Source organism: Melospiza melodia, chromosome 3, assembly GCF_035770615.1.
Source record: "Melospiza melodia melodia isolate bMelMel2 chromosome 3, bMelMel2.pri, whole genome shotgun sequence".
NCBI lineage: Eukaryota > Metazoa > Chordata > Aves > Passeriformes > Passerellidae > Melospiza > Melospiza melodia.
This window is the reverse complement of record NC_086196.1, coordinates 66,497,717-66,517,358: the sequence shown is the minus strand read 5'-3', so window position 1 is coordinate 66,517,358 and position 19,642 is coordinate 66,497,717. Positions and strand designations below refer to the sequence as shown.

Genomic DNA, 19,642 nt, shown 5'->3' with positions numbered 1-19,642 from the left:
CTGGTTCAAAGCAGTGTGTTAAAATACCACTTCCTTATGGTTAACTTTGTCCAGCATTGTCCTGGAAAATTAGAGGCTAATGCTCAAGTTCCTCAGTTAAGATACGTAATCTCCAGATCACTGCAGCAGAACAAATCCAGTCAGTACTCCTGCTCTGACACAGTTTCCTCTAGAGAAGGGATTCTTCAGTTATTACATTAATAAATGTGCTCTGTATAGTTATTGAAAATATTTGTCTGACACTGGAGTCCAAGAGTATGTTGGATGAAAAAAAAGAAAAAAAACCAAAACCAAAAACCCCAACAAACAGAACCTTAGAAATGCAAACAGAAGATGAAATTTCACCAACCCAAAGCTAGCAAAATGTTTAACTCTTATCTTGCCTCATTGTGAAACATAAAACAAGAGTAGGCAGAACAGTTCAATACAGAAACTGCAACCCTGCACAAGATAAAGCAAGAGCATGGGAAGGTTAGGATAGGATAGGATGGATATGGCTCAAGACTGTTCATAAGGTATTAAATAAGTGACAACATAGAATTAAAATATCAGCAAGGCCAGCCTAAATAACAAATGAGTCATGCAAATTAATCTTACAGAAGATTTATTTCAATGATAGTTTTAAAAATCAGAATAGCAAAGAACAGGACAGTCCATGATATCTGAAAATAAGAAACCCAGGCTGGAGAATAAAGATATAGTAATGAGACAACATTAAGTATAGATCTTGTTGTTTGTAACAAGTAAAAATTGTACTTAGTGTGTTGTGCTCCTTGTTTTGTTTTCTAGTGCAGTAAGGTTATTTATTCCAACCTGTTTTAAATCTGGGTTCATATGTCTTCTTACATCTCTAGGTTTATGTCTTTCTAGATGTGAATTTAGCTGCATGATCAGTACAAATTCAACTGGCAAGGTGGTTGTGAATTAGTATCAATGTCTGTGAATTAGTATCAATGTCTGTATAAGTCACAGTTCCCTTGCCACATAGGAATTTAACATTTCTAAATGCAAATTTGGATGTTTTATTGCTCACAAAGCCTTCAAGTTATTTGGGTCAGTCTTTTGTGGTTTTGTGCCTTTTTTTTTCCTGACTTGCTCCCAATAATAAGTTTTACATCAAGAGCTAGGCAGAAAAAATAGAAATGTAGCTGCTGAGTATTTTCTTACCCACGTCCATGCAAATTCTCCAGAGGGTAGTGTCTTTCTTTAAAACTGTGAATAAACCTTTCCTTGCCAATGGAGGCAGAAAGAGCCAAGGCAGTCAAGAATCCACAATTTTACTCTGGTTCTTCATAAAGATTTGTGTCTGATAGCTGGTGTGGTGCAGTTACATGAATATATCTTGCAGAGTTCAGGAATTAAGGCTGTTCCACAAACAGTCAATATTTAGCTATGATTATTTAAGTTGCACTGGAATTACATGGGCATCTTTAACAGGAAAGAATGGACTTTGTCCTTGCTAGTAAAGATGTTATCTTTATTAGAAGACCCCTTGGAGCTGTGGTGCATCTGTGCACCTGTCCTTTCAGATGCAGTTGCGTTTTACCTGTTAGAAAGTTTTGTAGCATCAGCTAACAACTTTGTTTCTTCTTTTGGCTTGTTTCTTGTTGTTTTGTTTTTTTTCCAATATATATATTTTTAATTACTTTACAGCCTTTTCTTCCTCCCCTTTACTCCAACTCAACTGTGAACCACTTCCTGATGCCCCAGCTAAAGGAAGTTTCTTCAGAGATATAACATCAGGTGATTTATGCATTTCTTTCTGGTATAATAAATACAGGGAACCATTCCGCATAATTATTGAACTAGGTAAATATTTATTTTAGATATATTGTAGTTTGTATTGCTCTATAGATATATTGTAGTTTGTATTGCTCTATGGCACATTAAACAAAGTCTATATTGTGAGAGCAGCTAGAACCTGGCAGCTGCTTTCATCCCAACCCCAGTCAGACTTTTATCACAAACCTCTCCAGGGAGGTGAGGCTTAACACTCCCAAGGGAAATGGCAGAAAACATTTTTTATTATTGCTCTGGCAGGAGTCTAATGGAAGGTAGATTTTTACTGGTACAGGTGTTGACAGCATCCTGCATCCTTTCTGGAGCAGCTGATTGTGCTAGAAAGTACTTCTTACTGCATTAACTGTGTTACAGGCACCAGGGCTTCTGCTTTGCCTCACTTTTGTATTATGGAATTGTGCTACTTGGAGGAAAATAATTCCTTGCAAGCAGTAAGGTTGCAGCCACATCCTCTCTGCCAGTGGAGCACGAGCTGAAGGACAGAGCAAGTCTGTGGGCTTGGCAGAGCAGCCCATGGGGGAAAGTTCCTGCTGCTCCTTCTGCTGTTCCTGTCTGCAGGGCTCTGGTGGCTGCCACTGAATTGAGAGAACTCACTGGTGGAAACGTGAAAGCAAACTTGTTCATCCATACAGACCTCGTCCTTTAAGGGGAAAGGCCTGCACACGGCAAACTTGGGAGCACCACAGCTATCTTAATCTGCACTGATGATGAGTTTGGATTGATCCATCCTTGTATTTCAGAGCACTTTGGAAAAAAGATCACAGGGTGTTTTCTGTCTTGGGTTAGAAGGCACAAGTTGGAAAACAGTGTTGCTACAGAATTATAGAGCAAGGGAGAGAAGCTCTGTCTCCTGACCTTTGTGGTGCTTTCAGTAGTATTCCAATGTGATTAAAAAAATACAGTTGTTCACATTGGTTTTGCCTAAATTGCTTAAATTTATGTAAAGCAAGTACATAAATACTTTTTTTTTTTACATGTTGTCACCACAGGCATGCCATTGTAACCCAATTATTAACACTTCTAAAAAAGAAACATGATATTATTTTGCATATGTGCAAGAGAATTTTCCTGCTCTGGCAACAAGCTGAGAAGTGGGTGAGGGGCGGGAAAAGCATTACAGGGTAATCCTTTAAAATGAATGCAAATGTAATGGTGAAATGTATTTTAACAGAAGAAAGTGTGCAGAGTTATAGTCTCACAGCAAGAAATAAACATTGTAATCATAAACAAATGGAACATTGAGAACAGAAGACAGTGATTTTATTGTATTGACATAGGATGCTTGGGCAACAATGAAGGACTTGTTCTCTTAGGACACACTGGCATGAGGGCCCTCTCTGTGGCCATTGCTTCCAAATAGTGTGTGAGAGCTTGGATTATAAAATAACTAGGAATGTCACAAGCAAGAAGGTTTGCTTTGAGGGGAAATTGGAGAACCTCTTCACAATAGGGCCTGAAAATGAATGTTCTCAAGAACTCTGGAAACCAAAACAGCACTGAGGCCTGCCCTGCCTTTCTCATCAATTTAAATGTTTTTTTTACACTCTGCAGAGTGTTACCTGCATGGGCATTTTGGTTTAGAACCCAAAGCCAGCTCTGCAGATTTATGCAAACTGATGAAACAAACTGACGATGTGTCTTCATGTGACACCGTGTCCTGTCTTCATGTGTCAGGTGTCTGCTTTCTGTGCCACAGGCTTAGATTCCATCAGATTCCTCACACAGATCCTAGGGGATTGTTTCTAAATATGCATCTCAGTGGGAAATGCTTCTTGCAAAAGAAGCTGTCCTGGAGGGAGACTTTTGTTGTGGACTTTTGGACACAATCTGGATGGCACAACAGACAGACAGTGCTGTGTAAGAATGTGGGGAAAGCCTTTCCCCTCCAAGAGTCATAAGGTTTTCAATTAAGCCAAATCAGTATATTTGCAAGGGAGCACTTGTTCTTTTTCTTTATTTCTTTTTCTTTCTGTTCACTATATATTATTCATACTTTTTTTAATAGACTGACTGCTGGTTAGTTCATAGTGAAATTGGACAGAACTCCTTCCCATGGGTTTTTCAGCCCTGTATATTTAGAAAGGGAAAGAGTGGCAAAAAGGTGACATCATTTTCATTTTTATGGGAGAGAAGCAAGACAGAGAAAAACAAAATATCTTGGCCAAGTTTCTTTAGTGTTTTTGTGAAGAACTGAGTAATATAGAAAAATCTCCAAGTCCTGTGCAGTGTCTATTTAATGTGTGGTTTGTATGTGCTTTGAGAGTATCTTCTAACTCTTCACTTGTTTGTTTAGAATCCAGACTCATTCTAAACAAACCCCTTGTTTCGTTGAGATCAGATTGCAGATGCTGGATACAAATGTAACGTGAAGCTCAGATCCTGTTTGGGTTTTTTGTTTGTTCGCTTGTTTTTAGTTCTAACACTAGGAGACTTTTAAGGATGTTAAAAAACAAAAGCAAACATACACACAGAAAAATAAAACCAACTCAGAGTTGTTGTGTTCTAGTGCAAGCATAACGAGGGGATGTCTCTCTTCTGTCAGTACAAGATAAAAAAACAAAGCCTGCACCTCCCTTTTCTTGTAAGGTCTTTGAAGCAGTGCCCATGAAGGAAAAACTCCCATTTGAGAAAATACAACCACAGGAACTTTTTGTGCATTGATAGAATGTACAACACATTCTGGGGCAGATCTGAAAAGCAATAACCTTTCTTAATAACCTGCTGGCATATGGAGCAGAGAGAAGCATCTAAAAGTTGATGTTTTGTTGTTGATGCTGTTAAGATCAGGGCCTGTTTCTTATGAGGCACCTTTTTAATAGAGCTGAGCAGCCTTGCAGCAGCTCCCTCAGTCAGGGAATAACTCATCCTTGGAAGCTGTCTGGTCCAACAGGCATGTTTAGAGCACATCCAACTTTGAAATTAGATCCAGCTACAAAGATAACTTGGGCTGCTCAGGGCTCTGACCAGTTGGGTTTCAAACACCTGCAAGAATGGAGACTCCTTGTCCCCCTGCACACCTGTTCCAGTCTGTGACCACTCTAATGATGAAAAAAGTTCCCAGTACCTAACTGGAATTTCCTTGGTTGCAGCCTGTGTTTATTGCCTCTTTCCTGTGCACCTCCAGAAGTTTGGCGCTCTCTTCTTTAGAAGCATATGTTATATAGATGAATAAAATCATAAGATCTCATTTTGCCCTCTCAAGTCGGGACAAATCCAGTTCTCTCAGTCTCTCACCTTGTGCTCCAAATACCACAAAGTCAGCAGCCTGGTCCCTTCATCCAAAGCAAAAACTCAAATTAATTTGCAGCAGATATGTTTCGGCCTTCAAAGCATCAGTGAAGGCCAGACACGTGGGGTAAGTTATTTCCATGTTTGAAGGGAAATGTGCTGGCACAGACACAAGATACCTTGTTGCTAATGTAACTTTTGGCAGGTATGTTCACTCAGACAGGTTTCTTAGATGCCAAAAGCAAAGCACAGTGTAACCTATATTTCTCACATGTGGCCTCACAAACAGCCCTGTGTTCAAACTTCCAGTCAGCCTTGGTTTTTCTCCTGCCACATGGCAACGCATATCTGAGAAGAAAATTCAGCAAACTATTTGCAAAAATAAATAATTTTTGAGTACTCATATAACTTCTGACTATAATTTCAGTTTAGTTGTATGAATGCCCAGAATTATTCCCTTTATTCCAAAATATTCAGAAATGTTTGAAAGAAAGAAATATATGTATGGTTTGAATTAGTTTGCAGTGTGATTCTTCACTGACTTCCTAGATAAAATTTATTTCAGCCAATAAAAATCCTTTCTGGACCTTGTCTGTCACCAACTTTTATCTCCTTTGCTCCATTGTAACCTGTCTTCATTGCAAACAAGGTTTCAAAGACATTGTGATGACAGATTGAACGTCCAAACAGAGAAAACAAAGCCTAATTGTGTAGGAAGTTTACCTTGTGGGGGTTTTTAGCTGGATTTTTTTTCCCCTCTCACAATGTCAAATGGGTCTTTAATTGAATGAATTTAATTGTTGTAAAAAGTTTCCTTCCTATATGCCCTGCTGGCTGTCTTGGTTATGTTTCTCTAGTTGGTGCTTTCATGCCAGGTGGTGTTGGGAAGAGCTTTCTCAGGCAATCTGCCAACAAAACACCTTCTTAGATGTGACTGGCTGGAGGTTTTTCTGTTCTGTGCACACACCTCTGCAGCTATGCTGGCCAATAGACTGTCATTGCTGTATCTATATAGTATCTCCAAACTCACTGTGCCCTGTCTGCAATTGCTATTAACACAGTTGCTTAAAATTGCCATTGGGGAAAAGGAAGATCATGTGTTTCTCTTGCTGGTTATCTTGGCACCTGTGATTTGTTTCCCCCCAAACTGTAATATTTGAAAGCAATTTGTAGCAAGATTCATCTTCTAGTTTTGGACTTATTGACTGTTCTGGAGTCCTTTATCACCTTATTGTATTCCAGTATTTCCATACGACTCAAGAGTCCTAGAGCACAGGATCAGGTCATGAATCTACTGGCAGAATCTCCTTACTTGATTGCTATCTGTACAGATTTCGCCTTTCCTTTTCCATTGTAATGGAAATATAATGAATATAATTCATTAAAATAAATAATTTCCAGTACAAATACCTCAAGGTTATTTCAAATATCTGTTCCTTTGTATAAACTGTTTCAGCAGCAAATCACCAATTAGTGTTCTTTGCTCAGTTGTGAACATTGTGATGTTTTCATTTAAACTATTTCTTTCACTGATATTATATAGTTGTGTGTACATGTCAAAATTCTTATTCAAGCTGCAATACATCTACTTCTCTCCTGTTACATACTGAACCTAGTAATCCATCAAAGACAGAAACTGAGCTGACATATCCTGTTCTTTTCCTTACTCTTCTTATCACTGTTATATTCCAGTGGTTGAAAGTTTTTGCTCTATCATTTGCTCTAGAACCTTTCCAGGACTAGAGTGGGTTGTGAATTCAGCAATTACTCTGACATTCCTTCTTCCTCTTTTCTTCTTGTTCCTGTCCTCTGTATACTCTCGGAGGTTTCAACACCACTTTAATTAGTTCCTGAATTGGTCAAGACCGGATTTCATTAAACCTTTTTCATTTGGAGATATCTGTCTTGTCTGAAAAATCCATATATCTTCTCTCTCCTGGTCAGCATTTATTTCTTTTGGAATCTGCAGTGATAAAAAAAATAATTATTTTAGTAAGAATTTATTCCTCTAGCTATTTTGCAGGTCTAAAATACAGACTATCAAAAGTAGTTGCCCTTGCTCTAAAAATGATGGTGTTAATCCTATTTTTAGAAGAACTGCTGCAGTGCCTTGATAATTCAAAACTGGTCAATGGTAAAGGAATAGTGCCTGGAAGTTTTTGACTCTTATATTCAGCACTCAGAGTGTGCATCATTGGTCAGGACTCAGCTGTGCTAAAACTTGTGCAAGCAAAATGATCTTGTCCCAGAGAAAGTCATGGGGAAAAATATATGATAACATAAAAGGAATGTACTGAGCTTATACATGCACAGTGGATACATACAAGTCTTACTAGTCGGCCTCTATTTCATGCCATGTGTGTTTGAAGTACTCTGACTTGATTTGGGAGTGTGTAACATAGATGAATCCAGGGTAAAGGAGAACCCAAACACTTTATTGTTATCTTGATGTGGTAACTACAAAATTTGTCTTCCTTGTAATAGCACTTGAAACTGCCAATTACAAACAACTTTTATGGAGTTGGGGGGTTTTTGTTGTTTGTTTGGTTGGTTTGGGTTTGGTTTGGGTTTTTTGCCCCATTTGTGGTTTACTGAAGTAAATCTAGGAATATATGAGCTGAGTTTGAGGAACCATCCTCCATCTCACTCTTCATAATTCTGTAGTGTTGGTGGGGACATGGGAAGTATCTGCTCACATTGAGGAGAAAGAAGTAAGATGGTGAGGGCTCCTAGTGAAAAGATTAGTTGAGTAATTGCCAGGAAGACGGGCTGAGATATCTGAACACACAGTTATTTTTTTTTAGGGGTGTGTGTATACATGCTAATGATGTCAGATAGCATGGATGTACATGTAGCTCATTACATGCTGCTATAATCTTTCCAGCATATGAAAATCTGGAAGGGAGCTCACAGAGAACATAACAGTGTCGCTCCCTACGTGTTGATTGGTTTTCAAAGTAAAATCTTGGACTACATGATTCGAATCAGTTTTCATTTTTTAGAGAAAGTCTCCATTACACAAATATGTGGGAAATGTACAGAAACTAGACAAGGTATATATGTTGTGCATTTATATTAGTGGATGATTTGATGCTGTGGGTTTATGTAGTATACTTTTACCTTATAGTTTTGTGAAATTTTTATATTATCCATAGATCAGTTGAATTTCAAACTGATTTTGACATTTTCACACCGTGAAAGCAGGCAAAATTTGACATAAGGACTTCTGTATCTTGTGCACCTCTTTTTAGACATCAACTATGCTCATCCTCTGACAGCAGATGATTTCTAGAGTGGCAACCAAGCCTGCAAATAAAATGAAGAATATCCCTTGTGTGCATTTGAAGCACAGGTTTGGAAACATGTAAAACGCAGTATTTGGCAACATCATCTCTGTGCTTGATTATTTGACATAGATTATTTGAGTATATTATTTGAGTTCCCAGCCTGGGAGTCCCTGACTTAAACCAAACCTGCAGATTGATCTCTTCAGCCCTGGAGTTCCCTACTGTGTCTGAGAGACTGATCTGAATGAAGATACAGGGCCCTCCTGGGCTCAGCCAAATGTCCATTAAGACCAGGATTCTTCCTATGAATTTTCTCTTTCCCAGCCAAGAAATTTACAGCCAACTTACTTTATTTGTTTCTTAGACACGCGAACAAAAATGTCATGTTTAGCCTCTTTTTAATGTGGAAATGAAATTCAATTCTTTGCATTTCTGATCGATTTTACAATTGAAATAGAGAAAAAAGTTTAAAATACCAACTCATCACAATCAAAGGCTCAGGACAGAGGTTACATGTGTGGCTGCCACACATGTACATGACCAACCTTACTCATGTGGGCCATCCCATTTAGATATGCATGCATGGGGCAGCAATGCCATAACCTAAATGATCAAAGAAATAATCCAAATCCCTACTTTCATTCAAGCATGCACATAATCCTTAACATACCAAGTAGTGTTTTAAACTGCTATTGAAAGCAGTAAGTGTTAGGCTCTGAAACTGATTATACATCTAAAAAACACTTTGGTTAATTAAATAATTTTGTTTCTATTCATATTCCACTGGTTCTTTCTCTCCTTTCATTAATTTCAACCCACAAAAAAGCTGACTAAAATCACCCTCAGTGTAAGTGCATGCTCACAGTCTTTGTTCTAATCCCCACAGAGTGTTTGCTATTATTTTCAACTCAAACCTAATTAACAGTGTATGTTCGTTATTGAAATCTGAACATTTCTGTATATTACATATCAATGCAGAGTCTTCTGTGCACTGTTATTTTCAGAATATTGTTCTGGTCCATGTCTATGTCCTTAATTTCAGCAGGCACCACATTACAGTAGAGATTCTTCTGACAGAAAACAAACCTTATTTTTCTCCTTTTTTCTTTCTCCTGTATTTGTCCTGGTTTTAACACTGTGTCTATGTACTGGTTTAAAAGCTGTACATGATAGAGAATTGAAGAAGAGGCTTCAAAAAGAAGTGTTCTTTCCAAAACTACTGGTGATGCCCTCAGTAAAGGGCACAGGAGTTGAATAAAAAGACTTTTCCAGATCAGGTGTGAGTTCCAGTGGTGCAGCAGGATTGGGATGGTGACTGCTGCCAGTAGCCCTGATTCTGTCACTAGAGCAATGTTTCCAGTTCAACACAAGGCATAAACATGTTTAAGTCCTTTCTGTATGTCAGATGGAAAAAGACCATGTTGTAGAAGCCCTGCTTTGTAAAAGATGATTCTGTTACTTACATGATGAAAAGTAAGCATTTGCTGAAGTGTCTTAGTGAAACAATGCCCAAAACTACTATGAAAAAAAGAAAATTCAAATGAAAACGTCCAAGCAGAAGTAGATATGTGTATAAGCATGAAATATATTTGGAATAGCAGTGATGCAGCATCTCAGTTATAGTCAGAATTCTGCTTGGCCAGCTCAGCCTGATGGTCACAGAGGTGAGTGGCTGTCTTGGAGAGGTCTACTGGCTTCACTGGGGCTCAGGGCAGTAATCCCAACATTAGCATTGTTATACCTGTGTTGATGAAGGCACAGGCATGCCAAGATCTTGATATGGCCAGAATAAAGTATCCCTAACTAGTTTAAAACTCAAGTACCACTTACCTTTATCAGCTCTCCTCAATGGCCATCTCCTACCATTCTAAGGTTCTTCAAATCTGCATAGCTGAAGATATGAGAAGGATCACTCGTGATGGGTACGGGAGGCTGCTGGATAATTTAATTTTAAATTCAGTTGTATGGCAAGACCTAGCTTTTTGTCCCTTCTTGACATCTTAGAGACATCATTGGGATTCAGTGCCTTTAGCAATTCATTTATTTAGTTATTTAGATGGAATTGCAATTGGAAGGCTTATTCCCAATGAATCATTCTTTATTGCTAATATTCAGTAGGGGAACACTGTTTTGTGTTTTATCCTCAATTACTGATATTGAATGGATTTTTCTGGAGTAATAGAAGAGGTTCTGATGAAATGAGTATGGATCCCCCATGAAATTTCATTTTCAGTATGACATTTTTTCAGACAGAATGATTATTAGAAACGGCTTGTGAATGGACATTGATTATGGAACAGAATTATTTAGGATAGCTGAATACAGCTGTTAAGGCTACATAATATCCTAGACTATATCTAAAGGTAAGCAAATAATATGTTGAGATTTAGAGGACACAGGGGTTACATGATTTTTATGTGGAAGCAAATAGTACTTCTCTGGACAAGCATAGGAACCCCAGGCCAGAACTCAGCAAGACTTTCTGCCCTCAATCATCTGGGACTGGAGATGATTTTGGAACTACCTGGCTTAATTCAGACAGAGATAACTTAATTTTTAAAAGTAACTATCTTTGTTGGAATGCTTCAACATTTGGATACCCACTTGAATACAGTTGACAAAATCTGAGATGTGCTATTTTCTGTTGGTTTGTGTCTGCCAGGTAAAAATAAAAAGTAACTTAGGTCACTCTCCCATATGAGTGTAAAGTCTACACAGGGAAAAATAGGATAGCAAAATAAAAGTAACCAGATTCTATTTGAGGTGTTCCTGAAGCAGTATGGAAAACTGCTCCAGGGGCACCTGGGCTCTCCATTGATCTAGTGACCTCAGGCAAGTTGCATCACCTCTCAGTTCTTCATGAACCAGAGATAATGCTCAAGGCCTCCTTTTGTCTCATGCTGTCAGATCTGTTGATGAAAGGTGCTTCACAGAAATAATAACCCTATTCACAGAGAATTTAATGTCTTATTTTCAAACTTATTTTCCATGTTAGTGCAAATGGATTCAGGAGTTCTGGAATTGGGAAGCCCAATATGTGCTGTAGGCTACTCTTCAGGGCAAATTTGTCCTGAAAAACAGATATTTTTTATGTGTCTCTCCTAAAAGGATTTTGAATATCTGCTTATTCTGTTTCATACCCTTGTCCTTTGTTGGTTGCCCATTACTTTTCTTCTCCTTCCCTTGCAGAAACTCAGTCTTTGAACTATTCATTCCTGTCAAATCAGACCGACACCACCTAAAAGATCAGAAGCTGTTATGGGGGTGGGATGGGTGGACAGAAAGTCTTGTGTAGCATGATTGTGTAGGTCTCTTATCCTTAGGAAACCAGGGCAAAAGTCATGCCTGCCTTCATTCCCTCTGTTTGAAAACCAGAGAATGGACTTGCCAAAAGAGTATCTCCAAACTTGAAGCTATCTTTATCCTTAGCAAATGGGATGGAATTTTTGCCAAAAAGTGAAAGAATAAGATTTGCAGCACAGATGGGACTGCTTTGTGCATGACTAGAACAGGTGAGGCACAAATTAAAATCCTCATCACTGCATAATCTGATCCAGGAAAGCTGCTACAGCTTCCTAAAGAGGAAATAGGAAAAGTTATGTATAGGATTCCCAGTTCTGTGAAGCACTGAGGCATCCAGAGAAGACAAAAGAATATCTGGTTAGCTTTAGAAGGGGCAGCAGGAAGGAGAGCAATAGTCTGACTTGTGCACAGTGATGAAATCAGCCTTAGCACCAAGAAAGAGGTAAGGTGGATATTTTATGGGAGAGAGGGAACCTTTCTAAGGCAAAGGTTGAAGGGACTATGTGGGACATCTACAACCTCTATTTCAAAAACTGGTTTTTAGAACAGGATTATGCAAATGTCTGTCAGGAATTACATAAGAATACCTGATAACTGCAAGGCCTCCTGAGCTCCATTTGGACCACCTTTTCTATGATTTTTCCATGAAGTACAGGTTGTATTGTGAAACACAGATATGCAGTGACGTAAACATGACCTTTGTGCACTAAGCTGTTAAGGTTTGTCTGCCTGGAGACTGACAGAGCTGAAAGTTTGTCTTATGCAAAGCAAAGGCTAACAGAAATACTGTCCTAAATGAGTCATTCAGCCCTCAGAGGAGGGAGAACCAAAGCCTTTGAAAATAGCCGCAACTTGCCAATAGCATTGGGACTCAGAAGCACTTCCAGCAGCATTGTAAGCACAACTCATAGGATGGTAGCATAATAAATAATGCATAGCACTGCTGCTTTGCTAAAGGCTACAAACACTTTTACCTCATCTGGCCAGCTCCCAGGCAGAAAGAAGCTTCTCATCCTTGGCTTCAGTCATGGATACTGGAAGCTGATGGCATTTGAGGTGACAAAGCAGCATCCATGTCATGTCCTCAGCTAGAGAAATATTAGTATCAGAGAAAGGCATTATCCATCAGGGAAACAAGCTGCTGTTTGTTGTGAGCTTGGATGACAGAATTCAACAAGTGCTATTGCATCAAAGGTCCAGATCCCAAACTCTTACTCATGCATGGAGTCTTATTTAATCTTCCCTGTAGTCAGGTGCTTGTTTAGGCCCATCATAATTTCCTGAGATACTGACAGAAATCACTACCAGCTCAGAAGTCAGTTGTAATATTTTGACCACTGCCCAGTGACACTGGATCTAGCAGCAGAATTTGTGCATAGCGCTGAAATTTGTCTATACAACAATTCACTGCTGCTTGGTTATTTTGTCTCCCCATTAATGCTGATATATAGTTTTCCATTAATTTTCATGGACAGTTGTGGATAAATATCCAAGCTTTTAGTTTTACACAAATATATTTGCTTGGAAAGAAAGTTTTTAACTCAGCAATATTACATTTTCAAAAATTAAAATCCATCAAAATCTTTTTATCAGAAAATTGTAAAACAAAATTAAAGGTTAATAACGTTTTATTACATCTTTTCTAATACTTTCTAGTTTAACTAAATTCACTGAGAAAAGCCTCTAGTTTTCCAGTCAGCACAAGTACCAGGCTTACAAAAACACTTTTGCTCTACAGAAAAGCAGCATGAAGTGTTGCTTATGGGGAAATTCTAACTTGTCACATTAAACTTACTGAACCGGGAGAGAACAGAAACCCCGACAGACCCGTGGATGGTGATGCTTGCAGCCTGCCTTGAACCCACCAAGTATGACGAACAGTGACACTGCTGTCTCAATGTATTGCTGACAGAGCTGCTGTACTCATTAACCTTTGATGAAACAAGATGTCACTTTGTTCACATCAAATGCTCCTTGATGCCAGCGCTCAGAGACTGTTTTTGTTGCTGATGCAGACATCAGCTATTGTTGAAAACGTTCTCTTTCCCTTCCAGCGTTTCACTGCCCATGAGGATTTATAGGTGCTGATCATTATCAATCTGCAAATGGAGTCTGAAGCCAAGAGTGCATGTTTAATTTCTGCTGATTTTAATTATTTATTTTTTATTTAAAAATCTTTAATTTAAACGGAATTCACCTATATTTAAACTCCTGAAAACATTAAGTTCTTGATGTGCTACAGAATGCTGCCAGGAACTCAAGGACACATTTGAGTGATCCCTTCATTTTTCTCTTTGAGGCTACTAGTACTGCTAAAGAATTTTGTACAGCATTAGAGCTAGAAGCACATTGTAGAGGCATTGAGTTGTGTAACATTTCAGTCAGCATTATGACTGAGCAGTGGGGTAGCATGGATTAAAACAGACTGTTTCTAGTTCCTGATCTGTTCTCCAACTTTTATCAGCACTGCTTCTCTTATCAGCATGAAGAGCCAATCTTGCTATTCAATGTACAGTAAATAGCATGTTATCTAATGAGGAAATCCTGACTGACTTGGAATAATTCTCTGATCTAGGAATAATTTTTGTTTAGTCCTTAATTTGCATAAGTACATTTATATTGCTATAAGATAAATGAAAGCAGAACAAGAAAGAAAATAAAAAATTTTTCCTTGCTGAATACAGAAATTTTCAGTACTGAAAGCCTGAGATCAGGGATGCATGTTCTCCCAGTTGCTTTTGTGTCTGTTATTTTAGTGGACAGTGCAATATTTACAGATGACCTCTAATGACATTCTTTCCACTTTATAGTTCTCAGTATCCTTTTGCTTCATTTGGGGACTTTGCAGTTTTTGCATTCGATTTGTTTGATTTAATTATTTTTTTCACAATTAAGTCAGTCATTACACCTGTCATGCAAATGTAACATCTTGGGAAGCATTTGAAGATAAGAGTAGGGATTCTTCTAATTTGCAGTTGTGCAAAAGAAGAGCATCTGATCATAGCTCAGTGGTGGAATTCTAGCCAAAGGTCATGCCATGCCTCAGGGGGTGATGAGCCATCAAAGCTTTGTGGGATAATGTAGCTCTAGAAGTGTTTTTAAAGAAAAAGATTTGAAGCAATCTAGGCAAACCAGCAAATTGTTTAGGGCATAGGAGACTTCTGACTCTTGCAGTAAGAGGAGGCAGCAGAAGTGAATGTTAAAGACAGAAAGTGTAAGTGGATGAGATGCAGGCAGAAGTATTTTCATGGGAAATGTAGGAAATATTAATAGTTTGCTTAACACTGAAGTGCATCTGTCCCATATTGAGTGATGAAAGCACGGGAGATTAACCATCCCCACAAGTCCAGCTTTACAAGATGAACATGTGATATTCACAGAATAGCAAACTTAGATGAAATGTGGCCGTGCCACTAAACAGCAACACAAAGGAAAGTGCATCTGAGAACGCTCGTGGAATACGATCAAGCATAGCTGATACAGAGTCCTTGAAAGGTGCTGCTAAATACACTCATTTAGACTTTCACCTGTTGCTTTAAATCATTCATAGCCCTGGCATGTCTGCCAGCACCGTGACCCCTAGCACAGAGTGAGGAACATCAAAGGCAGAAGGGAGCAGATCAGGTCTCAGGTAGGCGTTGCACCCTTGTTATGGATAAAAGAGGTGACAGTAAGTTATAAAACAGGTGGAATTGGGATATTGCAAGCCTCATGTGAGTAGCCCAGCAAATAATTCTGGTCGTGCAGAAACACAAAGAAGGTGTTTTAAAATATATTTTTATCTCAAAGACGTGTGAAAATACATGGGCTATACACTGATTCATTATTAAAAACTCTTCTTGACTTCATTGATTTTTTTTTGATTTTTTCAGTCCAAGAAGGATTTACACTCTCTGAAACTGCCTGTAACGCCAAAGGAAAATAAAATTATTATAAATTTTTATCAATCAGATTAATCTTTTGGAGATACATCACCATGCCATGTAAGATCTCTGTTGCCAGGCTGCTTAAGGTCAGGTATTTACTGCCAGGCACGATTTTCTGCTGAAATGGCTGTTTTCTCTGGAAATACACACAATGCTGCTTCCCATCTTTAAATGTTTTTAATTTGCTTTTAGGTACAACATGTACAGACTGATTTTAAAACAGTAGAAATTGCTCCTTGGAAATGAACTGTAGTTAAAATGGAAGACAAGCTCATTTGCAATCAGAACCAACAAGTCTGAAAACATGCTCTGGGTATCTGATATCAGGCCAATTCCAGTAATGTTCACTTGACTATGTCTTGTATAATCTGTAGTTATTGGACCAGAAAAAGTCTGTTATGAATGTTTATTGCTTCTAATCACTGAATCCTAACATCAGAACACTTTTTGAACACAAATAAAAACACTTTCACAAATCCCCTTCAGAGATAACAATTTTTAGGGCATTTATCTGAACTAAGGGAAACTTTAAGAGTTAATCACATTCATAATAATGCTGATGATATGAGTTTCAGGGTTTCTGTATGGTCCTAGACAAAACTGATTTTGGAGAACATTATTTGTGATCCTAATACAGGCCCCAAAGAAGTGCTTTCCAGTGCTTTCACAACAGTAAAGCAGAACCCTACCCAAGCCCCCACTGTAATGAGTATCTGCTCTCTGTGCTAATACACACTTACATCCTGTCTGCCATACTGACAAAACCCCTGCTGCAGTCTTTGAACTTTTCATACATGAGTGTTTTCAGGGTTAAAATTCTGTTTAGCAGAGAGTTGGTGTTTGGGATGGATTTTCAGTAGTTATTGTCTTTTAAAGTTGGTAATAATTTTAATTTTTTTTTTAAGTTAACTTTGGTTGCTGTTTTCTTTTCTGGTGGTAAAGGAGAGGGGGGAGGAGGGGGAAGTTTTGTCGTCTCCTCTGAGTGGCCAGAGCCTGTCTGTGACCTTCTTTGAGAAGTGATTTCAATGAGTTAGAAATGCTTTCTCTAGTGTTTCTATGTACTTTCTCCCTGGTTTTGAGATCCAGTGTGTATCACAGGAGTTCAGGTTTCATAGTGCCCTTGAGCAGAGTGTGTTTCTAAGACAAACAGCAGCCTGATGGTTGCACTGAAATGCAGCACTGCATAGCCCCACTGACATGAGGAAGCTGGATGAATGCCAGTGGAATGTGGGCCTGGTGGAGATGTGGTGGTCTCTGCTGGGAGAAAGGGCATTTTCTGAAGGCTGGAAATGTGTGATGTTCACATCCAGCTCCAGATATAGCGAATTATGGTAATCAACAGTTATTTGGCTCACCATGGCCAGATGCTCCTCTGACAGGAAGGGACAATATTTTCTGTAAAGTTGGAAATAAAAACTGACATATTTCTAAAATGCCTCTGCTATCCCTTCATCTAGAACAAGATTTCAGACCACTCCTTTGGAAGATCTTATTCAGTGACAGAGGAGACAACATCTTATTTCATGCTTTAGAACATTTACTGGTTTTAATCAGCTCAGTTTTGGTCTTTCCCATGGTAATGAGTCAAGACCTCTTCCTCCCGGAATGGATTCCCTTACCAAATTTAGTTAATCCAGTCTGACTCAGTATAAAGCAGTGGTGCAAAGGAATTATCAATGTCTCATCTTTGTCAGTGGGCTCTGTGGGAGCAATTCCAGTAAACCTCTGGTTTATGTGTATGAAGGTAGAAAGGTCTCCTATTTTAACAAAGAGAAAAATGATCTTGAAGTAAACATAATGTTCAGTATGATAAGTTATCTCTTACTGGTTTTTTTCCACCAGAGGAGAAATTGGGTGCCTAAAATATGGGCACAAGTTTAAGCCCATTCTCAGATAACAGGGCACTGAGTTGGGCTGCTTTCCATCCTTCAGACAGAGCTGTTGGAAGATGCGAGTTTTGCCTACTGCCAAAACTGAATTTGAAATGCTCTCTTGTAATTTTTCATCATCTCTTTTCACATCACTGCTGATTATCACTGATATTGGCTTGGAAAAGGAGACACTCTCCTATATAATCATGCAACCACCACAGCGTGCAAACCTCGCCTGGGCAACCTTTCCTCCTGCCATGCTGTGCACATTTTTGCAATGACTGCTCTTGTAGCACAGGCGAGTTTCGGGGCTTAATGGGTTGGTGCCCACAGACCCAAACTCTTGGCAGGAATAGTGAGGTTAATTACTTTCCATTAAGGTGATGTCCTGGCTCACAGAAACTTTTCCTGGTGACTTCAACGCAGCTTGGATTTCACCCTTCAAATACCAGTGACTGTGCAACAAAAGAATGTGTCCTGCCAATTTGTGAACCTTTGATTTGGGCTGCTGCTGCCCTACTTAGCGCTCTGTGCCGGCTTAGCGGTGTCTGGCAGCCATGGGCTGATCCTCCCCGCTCCTGGGCTTGGCTTCCCCCAGTCTGCAGCTAATAAGTGATGTATTATTTTATTTACCCACTAGTCTAATCTCTAACTGTACTGGACCCTGTTACCGGACACTTCTGTCTGCTGTAGGAACTTCAGATTTTATTTTGGAAACTTGGCGAGTGGCAAGCTAACCACAAAGGCTAGGAATAGGAATAGCAGCACATGTGCACTTTAGAGAACAGTTGGACAAAATTGCAACAAATCCCAGAAATTCTGCAGGTCTCACATACGCAAGGGACGTTCATTTTTTAAGGCTGTCATTGGTCCCGCGTATCTCAAGGACACCATGTCAGCTATTTTAAGTAGCCACTGCATAGCCAGTTAAATTTTATTTGTTTTGGGGGTGAAGGAGAATAAAACCTTAAAAAAACCTTTTTTATCTTCTTTTCTTTTTTTCTGTTTTTTTTTTTTTTTTTTTTCTTTTTGTAAGATCTTTAATTGTCTGTGAAGCTTTCTGAAGGGTACTTTTTTTCTTTGTTGACGAATTATCAAAGGTTCTTGACCTCATGGTAAAAAATTTTGTTCAAGTTTAGAAAGAACATTTAAGACAATTCAAGTAAATATTCTCATTGGCTTTAAGGGGGTTGATTACCAGCAGTAATCACAGGCAGAAGAGTTTTCTGCACTAGCTCTCAGTTAAATTGAAACCTCAGCAAAATATCCATGGGAGTCAACTGCAAAGTTTACCAGAGTAGGGAGTGAATATGAAACTGAGGACAGTCTTGAAGACCAGGCCCACGTTAAATAGTTCTACTCCCTAAATACAAACAGCTGAAAGTTTCTGGAGAAGCCAAGACAAATACCTTTCTTCTGCACCTTTTTCTTTGCCAGCCAAATCTAATTTTTAGCAATTGATGTGATAAATGCTGCTGAAGTGTCATGGATGTGGAATGTGTCTGAAAATGAAATGTCACTTCTGCCTATAGTTAGTACAGTCTGTTTCTCAATTTAACTTGTATTTAATATGTATCTAGTCCCAAATGCTGCTCAGCTTGTTTAGTTTTTTTAATTTATGTAGTATGTAGAGACAATCAAGGCACTATGTTCTTTCCGTAAGGTTTTTCCTTTCATAGCACAAGGCTGGAATGGAAATAATATGAGAGGGAAAATGTGCTTCACCAATGCCAGGAAAAGAAAAGTATACAAAGTTAAAGCTTCTGATTTAAAGAACACAAAGTTAAAAGTTCAAAAATCAAATAACTTCCTCCATTTTTTGGATACTTGGGACCAATTTTCAAATGCAGATTTTTCCTTTAAAAAAGCCCACAAGCCCAACAAACAAAAAACCACTCAAAGCCCCCCAGCAACAAAACAAACCTGAAACAAAACAAATACTCTCCACAAATGTCCTTTTAATGCCCTCTCTTATTACCTTACTGTGATGGACCTCTTCTTCCCTCGTCTTTTTACTCCAACTGACAAGTAATCTTAGCCTGCTAATCCTGACCCTTCAACTCTGCTACATTATAATTAACTTTCAGTGTCTCATGACTCTGATTTTTATGTATTAAATGCATGCCTTGTTATCCACTCAGCGCTGCATAAGACACCAGTTTCACAAAGAATGGAATCCAGTGCTTGGGAGGGAGCTTTATTCATCCATAAGACAAATAAACCCTAT

General features: G+C 38.7%; 2 long non-coding RNA genes across 4 annotated transcripts in view; one reads left to right on the top strand and one right to left on the bottom strand.

Annotated features, from left to right (window-relative positions):
- Positions 1-19,642, top strand: part of LOC134416775 (uncharacterized) — a 211,378-nt gene that overhangs the window by 147,323 nt on the left and 44,413 nt on the right. The gene's annotated exons all lie outside the window — the stretch shown is intronic.
- On the bottom strand, positions 3,044-19,428 carry LOC134415995 (uncharacterized). 2 transcript variants are annotated; one of them, XR_010027156.1, is made up of 4 exons: positions 19,394-19,428; positions 12,593-12,706; positions 10,146-10,250; positions 3,044-6,991 (listed from the first exon to the last, which is right to left on the bottom strand). It is a non-coding gene; the product is annotated as an uncharacterized LOC134415995 (long non-coding RNA). The 2 variants fall into 2 exon arrangements; XR_010027155.1 differs by lacking the exons at positions 3,044-6,991; positions 19,394-19,428 and adding exons at positions 8,116-8,334; positions 13,414-13,514.